Source organism: Chironomus tepperi, unplaced genomic scaffold, assembly GCF_022539635.2.
Source record: "Chironomus tepperi strain 1889 unplaced genomic scaffold, CSIRO-AGI_Ctep_v1 contig_472, whole genome shotgun sequence".
NCBI lineage: Eukaryota > Metazoa > Arthropoda > Insecta > Diptera > Chironomidae > Chironomus > Chironomus tepperi.
Window position 1 is genome coordinate 1174431 of NW_027226594.1, and position 20431 is coordinate 1194861.

Sequence of the window (20431 nt, forward strand, 5' to 3'; positions counted from 1 at the left end):
TAAGCTTGCAAAATATTCAGTTATTTTTTCATTCTATTCAGGGCTGAGTTAGAAGTCGACTTGCATTTTATTTGCAATCAAGTCGACTTTTATATACAAAATGCGAGTCGACTTCAAGATTTTATTAAGGATTAAATGAGCTTAACGGATACATCTTATTAAAACTGGTTAAACATAAGAAGTGTTTAACTGTGTCTAGTTGCAAGGACGACTAATGCCATTGTGGTGCGATTTGCCGTCCTCACAACTAAATGTACAGCTAGTCAAATAAAGGCGTTATATTCGGATTCCAGATCGAGATCGATTTGCAGATCGAAAACATGACTTCCGATTCTCAGTCTCAAAGTTTGTCAAAACCAAGACTTCCCTTGTAGTGTCGCTCAACGCCAGACCCTCTAAAATTTCTCCATAATGAGACTTCAGGAAACTCCACATGATGTACTCATACACTGTCTGATTATATATCTCATGTTATACATCTGAGTTAATAACACGTTATGTACATTCACACTGAATCATGATAATAAAACATTGTTTGGTAATTTCAATTTATGTATTTTTCCATCAAGATGCGCTGATTCACCTGAGTACAATTTAAAAGCCACTCTACTGACATTATATAACAACACACACAGTAAGTGAAACTGAATTATTAAAAGCTGATACATCAAAAAATCGTTTACAGCTTTCAACCATATTTCACGTTTATATCCTTTGATGTTCCTCACTCTATTATGATCATTTCCATTATCCTTGTGCGTTGATTTTTGCGTGCATGACGAGAAGCTATGAAAAGCTTATATCGTAATAAAAAGAGTCGACTGATTCAATTACTAACATTGTTTAACGATGTAATGTTACAAATTTATGAAGTAACGAGAATTGAGTCTATAAACGAGCTTCATAATTTTGTTTCTGCCCCCTTTTATCATTGATTTACCCCTGAATATAACTTTTATATGATATTTGCTTTTATTCTTCTTAGTGATAAGATGGCACAAGTGATTTCATATTCAAAATGTCATTTAACAAAAGTATCATCCTTAATACCGAGCGGCACAATGCGGGGAATCTCATTTTTGTCATAAAAATCTGGCTGCCATTTAGCCACCATATGGCTGTCATATAGCCACTATCTGGCTGTCAAAAAGCCACCATCTGGCTGTCATGTAGCCACATTCTGGCTACCAAATAGCCACCATATGGCTACCATGTAGCCACCATCTGGCTACCAAATAGCCACCATATGGCTACCATGTAGCCACCATCTGGCTGTCATGTAGCCACTATCTGGTTGTCATGTAGCCACTATCTGGTTGTCATGTAGCCACTATCTGGCTGTCATTTAGCCACCATCTGGCTGTCATATAGCCACTATCTGGCTGTCAAAAAGCCACCATCTGGCTGTCATGTAGCCACATTCTGGCTACCAAATAGCCACCATATGGCTGTCATGTAGTCACCATCTGGCTACCAAATAGCCACCATATGGCTACCATGTAGCCACCATCTGGCTGTCATGTAGCCACTATCTGGTTGTCATGTAGCCACCATATGGCTGTCATGTAGTCACCATCTGGCTACCAAATAGCCACCATATGGCTGTCATGTAGTCACCATCTGGCTACCAAATAGCCACCATATGGCTACCATGTAGCCACCATCTGGCTGTCATGTAGCCACTATCTGGTTGTCATGTAGCCACTATCTGGCTGTCATTTAGCCACCATCTGGCTGTCATATAGCCACTATCTGGCTGTCAAAAAGCCACCATCTGGCTGTCATGTAGCCACATTCTGGCTACCAAATAGCCACCATATGGCTACCATGTAGCCACCATCTGGCTACCAAATAGCCACCATATGGCTACCATGTAGCCACCATCTGGCTGTCATGTAGCCACTATCTGGTTGTCATGTAGCCACTATCTGGTTGTCATGTAGCCACTATCTGGCTGTCATTTAGCCACCATCTGGCTGTCATATAGCCACTATCTGGCTGTCAAAAAGCCACCATCTGGCTGTCATGTAGCCACATTCTGGCTACCAAATAGCCACCATATGGCTGTCATGTAGTCACCATCTGGCTACCAAATAGCCACCATATGGCTACCATGTAGCCACCATCTGGCTGTCATGTAGCCACTATCTGGTTGTCATGTAGCCACCATATGGCTGTCATGTAGTCACCATCTGGCTACCAAATAGCCACCATATGGCTGTCATGTAGTCACCATCTGGCTACCAAATAGCCACCATATGGCTACCATGTAGCCACCATCTGGCTGTCATGTAGCCACTATCTGGTTGTCATGTAGCCACTATCTGGCTGTCATTTAGCCACCATCTGGCTGTCATATAGCCACTATCTGGCTGTCAAAAAGCCACCATCTGGCTGTCATGTAGCCACATTCTGGCTACCAAATAGCCACCATATGGCTGTCATGTAGTCACCATCTGGCTACCAAATAGCCACCATATGGCTACCATGTAGCCACCATCTGGCTGTCATGTAGCCACTATCTGGTTGTCATGTAGCCACCATATGGCTGTCATGTAGTCACCATCTGGCTACCAAATAGCCACCATATGGCTACCAAATAGCCACCATACGGCTACCATGTAGCCACCATCTGGCTGTCATGTAGCCACTATCTGGTTGTCATGTAGCCACCATATGGCTGTCATGTAGTCACCATCTGGCTACCAAATAGCCACCATATGGCTGTCATGTAGTCACCATCTGGCTACCAAATAGCCACCATATGGCTACCATGTAGCCACCATCTGGCTGTCATTTAGCCACCATCTGGTTGTCATATAGCCACTATCTGGCTGTCATTTAGCCACCATCTGGCTGTCACATAGCCACTATCTGGCTGTCAAAAAGCCACCATCTGGCTGTCATGTAGCCACATTCTGGCTGTCATGTAGCCACATTCTAGCTGACATGAAGCCAGTTTCTGCTTGTCATGAAAATCTTGAGCTTCTCGGGAATATCATGTGAAACTTAAAGTAATTTTACAAACAGCATACACAATTGTGCCTATATACAACATCAGAGTCTGATATAATAAAGAAAGTTTTTTTATTTTTCGGTGAATGTCTGCTTACATAAGAAGCAGGATAAATGATCCTCGAGGTATATTTCAGTATATCATTAAAAGTAATCAAGCAAGAAGGAGACGTATCAGCATGATAACGATATGAAAGCATCATCATCATTATGTACTGTCTTGTAGACCACTATCTGACGCAGATTCTAATTTACATAGACTCATCTGACATTTATTTACATATTTATTTATAATATTTTTCTGTCAGGAAGCTTACATCGAGTGGATGGAGGCACTTACTAAGTTGGTACTTTACTTATCGACTTTTTTATGATACATATTTTGCGTCTTTATTTCCTTTTCATCTTAGAGGCAGATTTTCATTCCGCTTTTGTGGTTTCCTTTCGAAAAACTTGCTGTGGATTTTCAGGAAAATTTGTGTTTATGCTCGATTTGAGTCGTATTGATTTATGACTGAGAATCAGGCACGTAGAAAAAGAGATGTAATGATTGGGTAACAAATCATCAAGTTTATTGAAATAGTCTGAAATGATTTTGAAATTGTTGGGATCTTTAAATCAAAAATAGAAGTTGTCGAATTTACAAATTTATTTAAAATTGAAAAATAATTTCAAATCTTTTTGAAAATATTAAAGTTTAAAATTTCGGAAGTGGTTCAAATTGAGTCCATTCAACAATTGAACAGTTGAAATTTGATTTTTCAATTCCAATTGAATTGAAATTTTGTAAAGAAAATTGTAAAAGTCCAAATTTAACTGAATTTAAAACTCTTTAAAATTTGAATTCAAAAAATTTAAAAATAATTGAAATTTAAAATTTTAAAATCTTTGAAATTTAAAATTGGAAAGTCTTTGAAATTTAAAATTTGAAAATCTTTGAAATTTAAAATTTGAAAATCTTTGAATTTTAAAATTTGAAAGTCTTTGAAATTTAAAGTTTCACCATCTGGCTGTCATTTGAAAAGCCACCATCTGAAATTGTCATATTAGCCATTTGAATTCTAGAAAACTTTTATGATTGAAATATGAACTAGTGTATCGGGTAGAAACCCAATGCGGATATATTCACACCGTCCAATAAATGGCTGTCATATAGCCACTATCTGGCTGTCAAGCCATCAGGCAAGCTGGCTGCAAATGTTTGAGGGATCAAGCCTCCAGCTGGTTGTCATGTAGCCAAGCATTCGCTTGGCAAATGTTTGAGGGATCTGCTCCAGCATGTAAGCCACATTCTAGCTGACATGTTTGAGGATCAGGTTGCCATGTGGCCACTATCTGCTTGGCATGAAAATCTTGAGGGACTCGGCATTATCCATGAAACTTAAAGTAATTTTACAAACAGCATACTCAATTGTGCCTATATACAACATCAGAGTCTGATATAATAAAGAAACTTTTTTATTTTTCGGTGAATGTCTGCTTACATAAGAAGCAGGATAAATGATCCTCGAGGTATATTTCAGTATATCATTAAAAGTAATCAAGCAAGAAGGAGACGTATCAGCATGATAACGATATGAAAGCATCATCATCATTATGTACTGTCTTGTAGACCATAATGACGCAGATTCTAATTTACATAGACTCATCTGACATTTATTTACATATTTATTTATAATATTTTTCTGGAGGAAGCTTACATCGAGTGGATGGAGGCACTTACTAAGTTGGTACTTTACTTATCGACTTTTTTATGATACATATTTTGCGTCTTTATTTCCTTTTCATCTTAGCTTGGCAGATGTTTGAGGGATCAGCTCCGCTTTTGTGGTTTCGCTTGGCAAATTTTGAAAAACTTGCTGTGGATTTTCGCTTGGAAATGTTTGTGTTTTTTGCTCGATTTGAGTCGTGGCAATTGATTTATGACTGAGGAATCAGGCACGTAGAAAAGAGATGCTAATGATTGAGGGTAACAAATCATCAGGTTATATTGAAATAGCTTCGCTTGGCAAATGATTTTGGAATTGTTGGGATGTTTAAATCAAAAGCTTCGCTTAGCAAATGTTTGAGGGATGTCCGATTTCACAAATTTCGCTTGGCAAATGTTTGAGGGATCAAATAGTGGGTTTGTAAGCTTCGCTTGGCAAATGTTTGAGGGATCAGGCTCCAAAATTTCGGAAGCTTCGCTTGGCAAATGTTTGAGGGATCAAACATTTGAAGCTTCGCTTGGCAAATGTTTGAGGGATCAAGCTTCAGCGGGTAAACCAAGCTGAAATTTTGCAAATGTTTGTAATTTTCAAATGCGACGTTAAAATTTAAAACTCTTTAAAATTTGAATTCAAAAATTTTGTATGAAAACTAAAGTTTTTTGCTTTTTTAAAATTTTAACGGCTGCTCTTGAAATGTCCAAAAACTAATGAAGCTCTTCTGAAATTTAAAAGCAACACGGATCGATTGAAAAAACTAGAAGTCTCTACGATGAGATTTCTTATTGAGATTTCTTGCTGATTAACTTGTTTGCTTGTTTGCTTGTTTGCTTGTTTGCTTGTTTGCTTGTTTGCTTGCTTACAGAAAGCGAATTTTTTGATTTTCTCAGCAATGCTTCAATCAATTTTAAATCTGTTTTTTGATTATGGTGAGGAATTCCAGGCACAAACTTTTTGCGATAGAACAAAACTTGCCATTGTGCTTAGTTTTGCTGAAAAATCCAAAAAACTGGTTTTTCAATCTGAACAAATTCAATACATTCACACGTGAAAACGGTGTGAATATAAAAACTGTTAACATTTCAATTTAAAAATTGTTCAATTTTGAATTTTAAAACTTTTTAAAGCTAAATTTTAAAAATTTTCAAAACTTAAATTATAAAAACTTTTAAAACTTAAAATTTTCAAATTTCTTTAAATTTAATTTTCAAAACATTAGAAAATTTTTAAACTTTTAAATCTTAAAATACAAAAATCTAGCAAAAATTCAAAATAAAGTTCCAAAAATGTATCTTTAATGTTGATTTATCCCTTCTCTTTATTTTTCTTTATGCCTAATCTTATTTCAACATTTTCTTGACATTTTCACTTCATAAAGATTCTTTTCAGTTATCAATACTCCCACTCGACTCTTATAAATATCCTTTTTTGATGCCTATTTAAACAAATGTATTTCACTTCAAATATTATATTTTGAAACGATTCAACTCAAAATTGAGCTTAAAGCATTTATCATACAAAGTACCGATGTCAATAATAAGAAGATATTGAAAATTCGTCGAATTTTCCACAAAAAAGTTATCAAATTTATCGAATGGAATAAATTTTTCTTTTGATGTGTTTTTCGAATGTAAATTAAATAATTCCAATAATTTGAAATTGGATATAGATTTAGTTACTTGATTTTTATATTCATCTGCTTGTTATTCATTGAATTTATTTGTTGTTGAAAATTACTTTAATAAGTTTAAATGATATGGTAAAAGTAAATTTCTGAGGGAATTCAAAGCGTGAATTCAATCGTTGTTAGGGGAGGGATGAAATTTGTTTTGGAAATCTGATATAAATGAAGTTAGAAAGTTATAAGCTTTCATTGAAAAATTGGAATTAATTTAAATTGTAGAGACATGTGGTATGAAATGATTTTTACATTGGGTATGATACTAATGAAATTATTGTTCTACTTCCTGAATAAGATTAACAATTTTAAATATTACTTGAATAATTTTAAAATTTCAATTATTTTTGTCCATAAACGGGGGCATTGCCTTCTTTCTTCTACTTTAGGGATGAAATAATCATCAAAATTCAAAGACAGTACTTGCCAAACTGCATATAAAAACATTATTAGTGTCAATATTTAAATTTTGTAAAAGTTAGCAAACTGCAGCAGAGATGTAGTGGTTGGATGGTTGGCTAACCGATCCTAACGTCTTAGGTTCGATCCCCAAGAAATGGCTGATTGGATTTAGGTGCTTATTTCAATTTGTTTGCTTCATGTGACACAAATTATGACCAGACTTGCTTAGAAATATCCTGGGTCATACAAATGGACAGAGTGTCTATGAAAGATGGATATCAATGAAAATAGGGGTTTTCAAAGTCATGATCTCGATAAATTGACGAAACCGAGAACTAGACTACTAAAAATAGTACTGATCCCTTGTTCAAAAGGCAAAAATCAAGATTGCAGTCTTTCGACGAACTATAAGGTACAGTGTGAAATTTCAGGCTTGCATATCTCAAATGCAGGAAATCCATGTCAACGGTTTTGGGCCGAATCCTGCTTTGTAATTTAGGTACTTACTTTGCTGGCTATACAAATCAATTGTGATCCATGACCTTCCATAAATATTGCCTTAAACTAGCTTTATCACTGGCTCCTGCTTACCAATTTCCGATTCCAAGTTCAACTGTCTCATTCCAACTCTTCATACTGTCTCTATCGATAGGTTCCTTCCATCAGTTCTTTGTAAGCTTACGTGATTTTTTGTAAAAATGATTCCAATTAATATAGTAAAAATTTTAATTTCCACTCTTTGCATCAAATAGTACAGAAAAAAAAATTCCCATTTCAGTTCCATCACTTATGTTAAATTACAATTCAACAGAAATCCAATTTTTCTTCTTCTTAATAAATGCTTAAAATCTCAACATCTGTTTCTTCTTTATTAAATTCATTTGATTGATTTATAGACAGGATGTTCAGTTTTAGTCCAGAAATTGTATTAAATACAATCATCAACATCGCAATATTTTTACATCCTGATCATCTTCACTAATATGAATAATCCAGTTGAAATATTCTAAATTTTTGTCCAAGACATTTATTTTGCATAATAAAATGTAAAGAGAAAAGTAAATCGAGACAGCATAATCGTATTAGAGCTATTCAGTGTAATCAGATAAATTCAATCATTATGGTAGCATCCATAAAATAAAGCGATAAAATTTTATGTTAAATTCTTTTGCATGAATACGATTTAAAGATTTTGAACCGCAGATGTCTGAATTTCAGATGTACAAGATTCATTTGTTAGCTACGAGACATTGAATCAATGCTTTTTGGAGCTTAAATCATGAAATAATGATGATTGGCAATTTCAACTCACTTAATATCGAGGAAAATCTAAAAAATTACTAAAATTACTTTAAATTCGATCTGAGTTGGGGATTGATGGAAGTTGATGTCTAACATTTAGAATGTAGTAAGAATCTTAACCTAGCTAAATTTATGACAGAAAGGTAGGTGGATCTCATTGTGTGTTTATAAATACCGAAAGGACAACATTAAGTTATGACCGTGGTTCATGGCACAAACAAAAATTCAGCCAGATTTCGGCTGAAGTTTTGTCATATTTTGGACAAGATCAATTGGTCAATTTTGTGTCAAATGTACCAGCAAATTCGACTGAATTTAATGAAGATTTCGGTCTGATTTCTGGTAGATTAAGGTCTAATTTCGAGGAGATTAAGATCTTATTTTGAGGAGGTTAAGGTCTAATTTTGAAAAGGTTATAGTCGAATTTCGGTGATATTTCAGTCGGTGCTATGAACCAATCCCGATCCCATAGCTAGAACCAAACTGCATCCACATTGCATGGACAACCATTCGGAATCAAATACCAAACGGATAACACTTGCTTCTAATTGTACGGTCAGCTGGCTTACTTATTTATTGGAACCATGCTCCGACTTGGAGCCTAGGTTGCTTCAAAATGCCTTCCATCTGACTCTGTTGCTGGCTGTATCACAAAGCTTGTACAAGTATCATTACCGTCCAATGCCATGTTGTTAACAGTCAGCTACTTGGTACGGTCCACTAAATTACCGAGTGGACATCACTTGATATTACGCCATTTCAAACAACACGTCACTAGTCAACCACCCATCACCTATAAAATGAAATTTCAATTTACAACGCTCTCACATGCATACATAATAAACCAATTTTATAGGAAGTTAATGGCAAATGTTTGATAGATGATATAGGTGAATGTGTAGATATTTATAGAGTAATAATGTTTCCGCTGTTTTTCACGTCTACGAGCAGATTGAGATGAATTTTAAAATACAATTTTATCATTGGCACGAATAAGTCTTTAACGGGTATCGGTGATGGTTAGTAGATTCATGGGTTATCAGGCAGGATGCTTAAAGTCTCAATATTTGAGGTTTTTGAGGTGAAAATTGTGAACTTTTGGATATAATTTTCGAAATTTTGATAAATCTTCAATTCTAAAGAGGTAGCTACGCCTCTGCTTGGTAAACACAGAGATTTTGGCACCAAAATTGAAATTCTCTACCTCCCAGCTGATTCCTCATGCAAAAATGAGTGAAAATAATTTCATAACATTAAAATTGTAAAAGTCAAAGCTTTTAAGCTGATGTTATGCTTTAACTGCTTCCATTATCGCACTCACTTAACTGCTTGCAGTTATTTCATTGTTGAGCAGATAGGATTATCAATTTTATATAAATAAAATGTAGCATACATCACATGTTATAAGACTAGCTCAACATTCACACACATGATGACATATGAGAGTCACTCAAGTAGCACTAATATGAAGCTACGAAGAGTGAAATAAGAAAAAATCCAATTATGTCCAACTTTATAGTCTCGTTAACGGTCGAAAATTGTTTTTCAATTCGAGAATCTTCTCACATTATTGCTGTATAAAAGTGAATTTATTACTAAAATACGTCTAGCGTAGATTCATATTATCACGTATCAGATCAACAGATTGTTGGACATTAATGTTACATAAAACAGAAATAAATGATGCCAAACTCAATTTTTTTTCTCTGTTCTACGACGTAGATTCATAGTGATTAGCATGGGATCAATGAAACTAAATGGATATAACATTTTATGATTATGACTTTTAGTCAATCTTGGTCTTCTTTTGCATTTTGGAAGGAATTTCATTTTTGCTGTTTTGAATTTTTATGAAGATGAAAACATTCTTAATTGATAATTATACTTAGTCTTTTGAAAGTCTTTAGCTTCAGTGTGCTGAAATTTTTAATATTCTTAACTTTTTGAAGTAACTTGAAATTTAATTTGATTTTCAAAGCAAAAAACGCATAGCATGGATAAGAAAAAAATGTGGATCCAGGCTGGTGTGACTCTAGCGTGGGTTCAGAGTTATCTTAAATTAGAGCATACGCCGTGTGTTTTTACTGCCGTGGGAGAAACCACTTTAGGAATAACTGAAAAATGGTCCAAAATTCTCTTGGCTTGTTCAGGGTCTAAGCCGAACAAAAACGTCAAGTCCTTGCTTTAGATCTACTGATTTTATTGCTTTTTAAAATTTGCCAATTCCAGATATCAAGTGCCATATTATCTAAAGGTCGATATTGACTATCGTACTGCAATACTATCGAAATTTGCACAGATGGACACTGTAAAGTATCCTTGTGTAGTCTTGGTCACAGTTCCAGCATCGGTCTTGGCTCTGGTCTCGAAAATTCCATACAGCTAAAACGTCACACTTTGTACTATCAAACATCACAACCCATTTGACACAAAGTTCCATTAGTGGGTGCCATTAGCCAGTTGATTTTAATCCATGCGCAATATAAAGTCAAGATTTTATTAGTATTCCAGTCTGAGTAGCAAAATAAGGTTCGCTTTTACGATACCGACAAGTCAACTTCGTGTCTTACTGTTAATATGGCGACATACCGATGTCCTTGTGAACACGCTATGCTGTTCAGACAGTTAGCATCCATTTGGTAGCAGCTCTATTTCACCAACACATATCAAACTTCACAATATAATGAACAACAATTAAGAAAGAAACTCAAATATAATCAGAAAGTTTAATTGCTAACTTTCTAATATCTATCATCAGTCACCAAACTTTTTAATTCATTTTTTCAATTCCAATAAAAAACTTAAGAAGCATAAAAAGCAACAGCAACAAAAAAAAACTCTCAAGTCATCTTAAAATGTTCACAAAACAGTGGCAAATAAAGTTTTTTATAAGAATTAAGAGAAACTTTACCTTCTGCGACAATAAATAAACAGAGAAAATCACTTTCTTCCTTTATATCCTCAAATTGCTTGGATGAAAAATGGAAAGTAAACACGGGCATTTAAAAATGTAATGCTTCGGTGAATATTTCATAATTTTTTTTTCTTTCCATTACTTCTTTTTTTTGGTACATTATGAATCCTTTCAAATATTAATCCCATCCAACACCAACTTTTGTCGTCTATTTTTGGATATTTTTCCCTTAATTTTCTCAAGAAAAAAAAGTTTTAAAAAATTTTATTTATTCAAGGCAGATAAAATTTTGTTTTTACTTCTTTTTTGGTTCGCGACCTAAACACGATTTTATTTTTTTCTTTTCGACTCGATCGATAATAATTCGAGTCAGCTTCCTTTTTTAAGAACTTTCGCTTTTATTTTATTGATTTTTATTTTATTTTCATTCATATGAAGCGCACGTGTTCAATTGGGTCTTTTTTTTATTCTGTTTGTCTTTTTAAAAATTGTCTTTTTTAATGTAATAGTTAACAAGGCTGCACTTTTTTGGGGAACTTTTGGACTATTTACGGTTCAGAATTTCACAGAATTAGTTAAATTACGTTTGAAACTTGCAAAAAAGTGCTCGGGACACAGCAGGCTAAAAGGCTAAAAGTACAGCAGAGTCCCAGCCAAAATACAGACGATGGCCGCCCTATTTTAATTTTCCTAGGATTTTAAGGCAAATATGTTTAAATATGTTTCGTTTCATTATCAGGAAGGACCAAATTAATTTAACATAATTTTAATGAAAATTCTTACCGATTTATTACTGATTTTACGTCAATTCTCGCCAAATATGAATAGATTTGTTGATCAAACCCGAAATACACATGATGTAGCAGTGACCGATAATCCAGGCCTATTCCAGCACATAATAAACTCCAGCCTCAGGCCACATTTATTGAAATCGGGCCTCAGGTCAAAATCAAACCTGAATAGCACAAGTCCGATCCAAATCCGACACTAGGTCAGCATAACTCTGACATGATCCCGTATCACGTCAGTACCACACATGACAAAAGTTGGTCGACCTAGAACTAGTTGGGACATTCAGGCAAGTAAAAACCAATAGCAAAAATCTACTGCTGCCAAAAATAAGCGGCTACTATTTGTTGCTAATAAAGGAGGCTAAGTGGAGCCTCAATAGGACCATGAAGGAACCTTCATCATTTGTGTGACTCGATCAATCAAACTGAGCTTTAATTCCAATACTCTTTTGGAAATATCGTTCCAATCCAAAAGATTCAAAGGTTTTTTGATGTGTTAAAATTCACTCCTATAAAAACATTAACTGTTATTTTTGGAACCCCATGAATTTAATTCTATATCCACAAAAACCACATTGCTGAAAATTTATCATCGAAAATTCATTCACAATTTATTGATATTTCGTCCCTTAAAAAATTATCACAATCCGGAAGCAGCATAAATAATGAAAATAAACATATTTTTAAATAAAATATTATCAAAATGTCGTGCTGGCACCAAGTCTTGACTGTCGTGCAATTGAACAATAAATTACAGCAACAAAAAAAATCGCCTTTACAGCTATAATCGCTCAATAATTTACACTAAATAGCATCTTAAATTTGACTGAATTGATTGATTAAATCAATAATAAAATCGTGTCGGAATGAATTTTTTATTCCATCAATATCCAATACATCTACATTGTATGCCTTCAAATTACAATTGATGCCAATTACAGCTAATTTTTATTCAAGTTGACAGCTTCTTGTGCTAATTTTTTGTATGCCTTCATGTAAATTGAAATTGCTGTTCATTATTGGATCTTTGTGCATTTTAACGGAAGTCGTGACTTTAAGAATCGATGAAAATATTCAAAATAATCCAGAGATCCACAGAGATTTGAGTAAAATACATTTTATACTGTCAATATCACTCAGAAATTTCATTAAATTCTCGGAAATAAAAGCACTGACAAAAAAAAATTCCTCTCAAGTGCTCTTAAGTCCTTTAATAGATTCCACAAGACAATTTTTCACGTAGGAGTTATAGACGAAATACAATTTGCTGCTGTAAGACACGTTTCAATTAATTCCTTTGAGACTATAGGCTTGAAATTGAACTGTTTGTAGTAAATTTTGTATGTTTATACAGTTTTTCATGCCCGACATTTATTAATGGGTAGCAAGTGGGAATTTTGTTTTGGATGTTTTTACGGCATCATGCGTTTTATTGGAAATGTCTTTAAATTATTTAGATGTTTAACTGCGTTTAGGGAAATAATGTTGTTGCTGATCATGATATGTACTTATTGCTCAAATAGAATGTGACTTTATATGCCCAAAAATCCGGCCGATGAACGACTTGACTCTTGACTGAGGTCGAATTCATTAGCAAGAGCAGGGAGCATGCTCTTACGAGCACTGTAAGCTGATAACACGCTTATAAGCATGCTTAACTTGTATAATTAAGCAGAGCAAACATGATGTTTGCCTGCTAGGGATTTCATCAAATTTGATCAGAGGTTAGCCTCCTCCCAAGAGTTCTTAAGTCGTTTACGAGATCTATTAGCATCTATAAAATCGAATTTAATGACCTTATTTGAATGAGCTTCTGTAGATCTTCTAATAACATGTCCAGTCCATCGAATCATGTAATTTGCCTAGTTCTTCCAATAGTAAGACTCACAATATTCCAAAACGTGTCCAATACGATTTCTTTAATGCCTAATTCAGTGATGTGCATCCTGTGTACCACCAAAAAATTTTGGGAATGCCATGAACCGTATGCACTGTGTAGTTTTGATACATGCTTAACACCAAAGTGTGACGCAATAAATAAGTTCCCGAGTGGATAAAAATACGTTAGAACTAGACATCAACTGGACATTAACTTGCCATTCATTTGAAATCAACTGGACATTAATTTGTCGTTGACTAGTTTTAACGTCCACTCGGGAAAGTGGCAATCCACTACTCTAACTTAAAGATTTCCCTATTTTTTCAATACATTACCCGATATTTTGCGAAAATTAAATGTTTACTTTATCAACCCTAACAAGCAAAGTGTCCACTTTTAGGTACCATAGTGGTCTTATTGTACTCTATAGTTCTCAAAATCCCCAACTGCCAGAAGTTATGAAAAGATAGAGCTGTCTACAGACTTTCTCTAAACGCCGCAATGGGTCCCCGTGCACCAAGGAAGTAAGTAAGTAAGTGGTCTTTCTGTACTATAAAATCATGCTGCTTGCCAGTTTGGGTTAAAATGAATCATGATCAAAATAATAAGTCATAACTAAATTTTCTAATTACTTCTTCCAATTTTAATGTCACAAATTTTCACATTCATTCAACCATCTCTTCATAATCAATTTCCATTAGTCAAAACGAACCCGCAATGACGCAACCAAAAAATAAAATTTGAATTCAAATAATCAACTTCTCTTGTAGTCGCTCCCCATGCCATGCTGGATGTGGAAAAAGAAGGAAAAATGGGGAGTAAAGTTAATAAAGAAGTTCGAATATAATCAAGTAAATGATGAATGATGAAGATGAGAAAAAAGTCTCTCAACCGTAAAATTCATAGAAAATTTAATAGACGAGTTGATTTTTTCATCCACAAACTTGATATTTTCACATCGAGTAGCACACAAAAAGATATACACTTTTTATCATAGTACGATAAGGATGGAATTGATAAGATATGAATGTAAATGATAAACTAAGAGATTATAGACCAACAAAGTTGAATGGAAACGAAAACGGAACTAGCAAAAAGAGAGGGAGAAAATAGCAAAAGCTGATTCGTGACAATCAATGGATGTCAGGATCAATCAGACTCAAAAATTCATTAAGTGTATACAGCGGAAATGGAAATGGAATGCTCACCACAGAGCCATAACTTTAGATGAATAACATGCAGACATAACAACATCAAATTCCCCAATGGAAGTTACACACATTTGGCGGATTGTACATGCTCGCTTATCACTCACTCATCCATCTACTTATACATATTGCCCAACACCTTATCAACATCGGGTATAGAAGGGGGAGACATGAAATATGTGTGTAGTTTCACCCTTAGGTTTAGAACATTTGCTTGTTTTAGACGGAATGTGTTGTTGTTGTTTTATGACGTCTATATGACTGGTTTCTATATGTAAACGGTTATTTTGATAATCCCGGGATTAAAATGTAAACGATTAATGAATCTATCTGGAGAAAAAGTGTTTCTCGGAAGGCACACGACGTAGCGATGGTCGAAAAAACCCAACCCACGGCCAACATGAATCTAGTACCAGACCATATTATTTGAAGGTTAATTTTGTTTCTTAATAAGTTGAGTCTTCCCAGAAGGTACGCGGTGTTGGATCGAATATCCGGTTCCAAGTCTGAATAATTCTAGCTTCAAGACGGATTCGATGAAATCCGGGGCTCAGTCTATAGTCTAGTCGGGTTGGCATCTAATTTTCGGTCATTTTTACAATGTGTTTTCAAAGCTTGACTGTATAGCTGAAAAAAGAACGTTTTTCCCATCAAATTGTTCTAAAAGGGGATCAAACCCGCGTTCTACGATTTCAGATTGTATTTATGTTCTAACCACTAAGATTTCGGGCATATTATGAAGTCTTTGGGAGAATACCAATTTGAACTATTGTTTTACTATGAAGGTTTAAAGACAGTGTATGCCATTGATGCAACTTTACTTGGAAACTGCATCAAGTTTCGATGAATTCTTTCTTCAGGGCAAAGCAGATCTCGAAGTCACATCAGATTTTGTATGGAAAAGTCGACTTGAATTGACTCGACTCCGTACAAAATCCAAATCTATTTCTAGATCTGAAAAGAACGCTACAGTCTTTAATATCCCGAACTGGCAAAAGGTTTTGAAGGTTTTGAAGGGTAAGGGTCAGCAGCTGTCTTGAGACATTCCCTACGCGCGATAATAGGCCCTCTTGCCCCCCCAGCCAAGGAATTAAGTTAGTAAGTACTTCAAGATCTGGGTCAGATTCAAGTCGGTCTTATACAAGATCTTTGGTAATTTCTGCACCATTTGCTTTCCTGGTTTTCAATGTAGAGATTGAAACTCCTTAATGGAATATTTTAATTTTTTGATAGCAAGCTCCACAAATGTCAAGTTTATAACCAGACATCGCAGCCGTTCCCACTCGGGACTAGAATTCACAACCATTCCATCTGAAATTGTCAAATGTCATCTTCATTTCCACCAAAACTCTCTTACACATCCAATTTCAAACTCTCATAACAATCATCTCATATTTGACACTATCACCCCAATCTTAAAGAAAATGCGTTAGCTTCTCATCTCATGCATGTCGAGACTTTTTCCAATTTATTTCAAAATAAAAGCACCAAATTACGTCTTCTTTATCCTATCTTCAATTCACTTTCTTTGTTTTCTTTTGACTTTTGTGTATGATTGCGACTTACGTATCGTACATAAGCACCGTATATCGATTTTTGTTCAGCTATTTAACTGTATTTCACTAGAATTCCATTTCACTTTATTTTCTGCTATCATGAAAATTAATTTCCACAAGAAAACAAAAGCAAGAATAAGAACAAGAAACAAGTAGGTGAGTGAAAATGGAAGGAGGAAAAGGAAAAATTTAATGTTGCTCGTGTGTTTGGTCATTTTTATTAAATACTTAAAATTGGCACAGTGATGAAAGAACCGAAAGACATTTTTTTGCGAACTAAAATGTTTTCAAGCACGAGCAGTCACAATAAATAAAGTTTCTCTTTCATTATTATTATTTTCCTTTTAGTGATGACGATGATGGCTGCATGTAAGCAACTTTAGAGGGCATTCGAAGGCGGGAGGGACGTGAGCTGTTAGGGTAGTCAATAATCATTTAATTTATGAATGTATGCCCGAGCGACACATGTGAAGAAGCCTTTTAAGACTTCGTTTGGAGTCCATATGACTGTAATAAATAGGCGGCTTTAATTTGTTGTCAATCCCCGAGCGACACATATGAAGAAGGCTCTGCCATGGAATGCCGCTAAACCTCTTTTAACCCGAGCAACACAAATAGGCGGCTTCAATTTGTTGTTAATACTCGAGCGACAAAAAATAAAGAAGGCTCCGTTTAATCTCCTTTATTGATTCCGTTTGGCATCTATATGGCTCCCACATATAGAAGACTTCAATTTGGTGTTAATACCCGCGCGACAAAAATGAAGAAGGCTTCGCCGCGGAGCTTCTAACTTACTTATTGCCACCATATTCCTATGAGGAGCTTAGGTTTCAACAGAATGCTTTCCATCTGTCTCTGTTGCTAGCTCTGTCACCAAGTTTGTACAAATTCTCTAGCCGCACATTGAGCTGACATTTTTTTATTTCTGTTCAGCATCAAGTGGCTTTTGGAACTCCTGCTCGCCGTTTCCCTTGAGGATTCAATCCAAGGTACACATCCCTTGTATTTTTGTCCCAGCAATGACATTTTCTCTTGAACAATAATATTTTGGAACTTTTAAGGCTCCACTAAACTATTATCAACACCAAATGGAAGCTGCTTATTTTGACAGCCATATGGATGCAAATTGAAGCCTCCTGTATTTATGTTGGTCGGGATAAAAGAGCTTAAGCGGCACTCCATGACAGTCCCTTCCCCGTTTGTGTAGCTCGGTCATATCTGACATAAAATATCAATCAGATTTATTATTGTTACTACTTAATGTATTTTCGTAGCTGTGATTTTCTATTGATGGGATTTTTCTTATGGATGGACAGATCAATGAACTGACAAGAAGTAGAAAAAATGAATGAAATAGACAATTTTCTTCTTTTAGTTACGTCTATTTTGGCAACATGTTGAGTAATGGACAGCACAATTAGTAGAGGAAATCAAACGAAAGTGATAAAATTAAAATATATGCCAAATAGCTAATGGCAAAATTACATTAAACCCTTTTTAAGCAAAATAGTAAATCTGATAAAATTTTGGGTGAGGATTTATAGTCCAAAAATAATAATATTCATTGACGTCATAAAAGGTTGATAACTTTTTATATGGGAAACTATTAATAATGGAGATTTTAAATCATATTTGGTGTTCTTTATTTGCCTGCCTTGATAATCTTATTATTAGGACATTTTTCACTCATTTATACGGAGTTCAGTTGCTGACCCGAGCGACACAATGTGGTGAACCACTTTTTTTGTCGTAAAAATGGATCCAAATCAACCGTCATTGTGCTGAAAGGACAACTTTGCGTCTCATAATCTATACGGCGACATAGCGGTGCCAACACATTGTGCTGTTCGGGTGATATGAACTAATATGTCTCATTTAAGCAGTGATTTGAATGCTGTACAACCGTTGCAAAGGTCTTGGTATTCATCTAAAGAAGGGTAACGCTTTTGTGAAAGCAATGGAAGTGTCAATCGCTTCCATATGACACTCATTTGACTTCGAATAAAATCAGTCATGACGCAACCTTCAAGATCAATAACCAAGCCATGACAAACTCTTTTTCCACCTACAACTTACCATCCCTAGTCTCAAAATTTACTACCTTTAAAGTAAAGTATTTTAATAATTCTTACTAAATATAGCTCCTCTGTTGTGTGTATAAATATAATAACATAACAACACATGCAAAAACCCATTTTAATAACCATTAAGAAGAGTCTTTACGCTAGCGTAAAATATATCATGAAAATACTTTGTTTCTTTCAAAAAAAAAAAAATTGACACAGTTAAAAACTTGAAACTGCGATGAAAATATAATTTATTGCTGAAAACTTTCTCATATGCATGCTTTATGAGGCTTGCAATTTTAATAATGGGTAACAAGGCAGACAAGAAAAGACGATGAGAAAGGCATGGGATGGGGATATGGTAGGATGTTGGTATAAGTTTGACTCAATGTGTTTCATGTTACTGATTAAGAGGAAATAGTTTTAGTTTCAGAGTTGACAGGACTTTGGGAGTCTGAACTCAAAAATCCAAAAAGACGTCTACACAATGAAGCAGCTTCCCCTAAAAAGTGGAGTCCCCTTCAATGGAGTACTTCCAACTCTGCCTAATGCATGCTTGAGTCCTTTCTGGCTTCACCTCTGCTACTAGGTATGTAGATACTATAGAAGTGACACTGCTTAACACAACTGATTTAAGTCCGCTGAGTGCTGCCTTGTAGTAAAGAATTGGACTTTGAAAATTGACAAGTGGAAGTCAGCGATAGACGCAGCTTCAGGTGGCATCTATAGGAAGTCATGGATAACAATTGATCTGTTTGACTATCTAAGTAAGTAAGTAAGTGTGCAGTCTTACATATAACCTCAAATATCCTTTTTCCTAAATTTCTTCAAACCTTATGAAAATACCAAATTCTTCGAAATTTTCCACCCATTTATTCCTTCACCGGAAGTATTTAATCAACGAATTCAAAAGCCTTACTGATCTACATGTTCATTTCCAAAAACTCATTCGAACAAAAAAACCAAATTGAACAATTTAATTTCTTTCTTTTTTTCAGGACGATGAGTTTTTCTTTTGTTTGAGTCAATACAAGAAACTCATTTCTATTATCTCCCTTTTTGTGTTAGCATTTCTCCTTTTAAGCCTATTACCTGAAAACCCCAAAAATCACATATTCAACCTTTAAGAGAAAATGTCTACATCATCCTATGATTTTTTGTAATATCATCATCTTATTGAAATTGAAACAAATGAATGACAAAATTTCAATTGTGAATGGCAGGCTACTCACATTATTTTCTATGTTATTACTCTTGATTTGATTCACATCACATACACACGCATCTACAAATTTATTTATGTGGACGAATATAGGACATCTATGTTGTAAAAGGGTATATATACCCGACTAACACATACTATTCATGGCAGACAAGTGGCTGTCACATGGGAGACAAGTAACTGTACTATGGAGGGAAAGTGGCTGTCACATGACAGTGAAGTCACTGTCACATGGCAGTCAAGTCACTGTTACATGGAAGAATAGTGGCTGTCACATGACATTCAAGTCACTGTCATATGGCAGTCAAGTCACTGTTACATGGAAGAATAGTAGCTGTCAATAGCAGACAAGTCACTGTCACATGGCAGTCAAGACACTGTCACATGGTAGTCAAGTCACTGTCACATGGCAGAATAGTGGCTGTCACATGGCAGACAAGTGACTGTCACATGGCAAACAAGTCACTGTCACATGACAAACAAGTTACTGTCATATGGCAGTCAAGTCACTGTTACATGGAAGAATAGTAGCTGTCAATAGCAGAAAAGTCACTGTCACATGGCAGTCAAGACACTGTCACATGGTAGTCTACATAAACTGAGTGGCTGTCAATGGCACAAGTGACTGTCACATGACAAATATCGTCACTGTCAAATGACAAACAAGTTTGTCAAATGGCAGTCAAGTCACA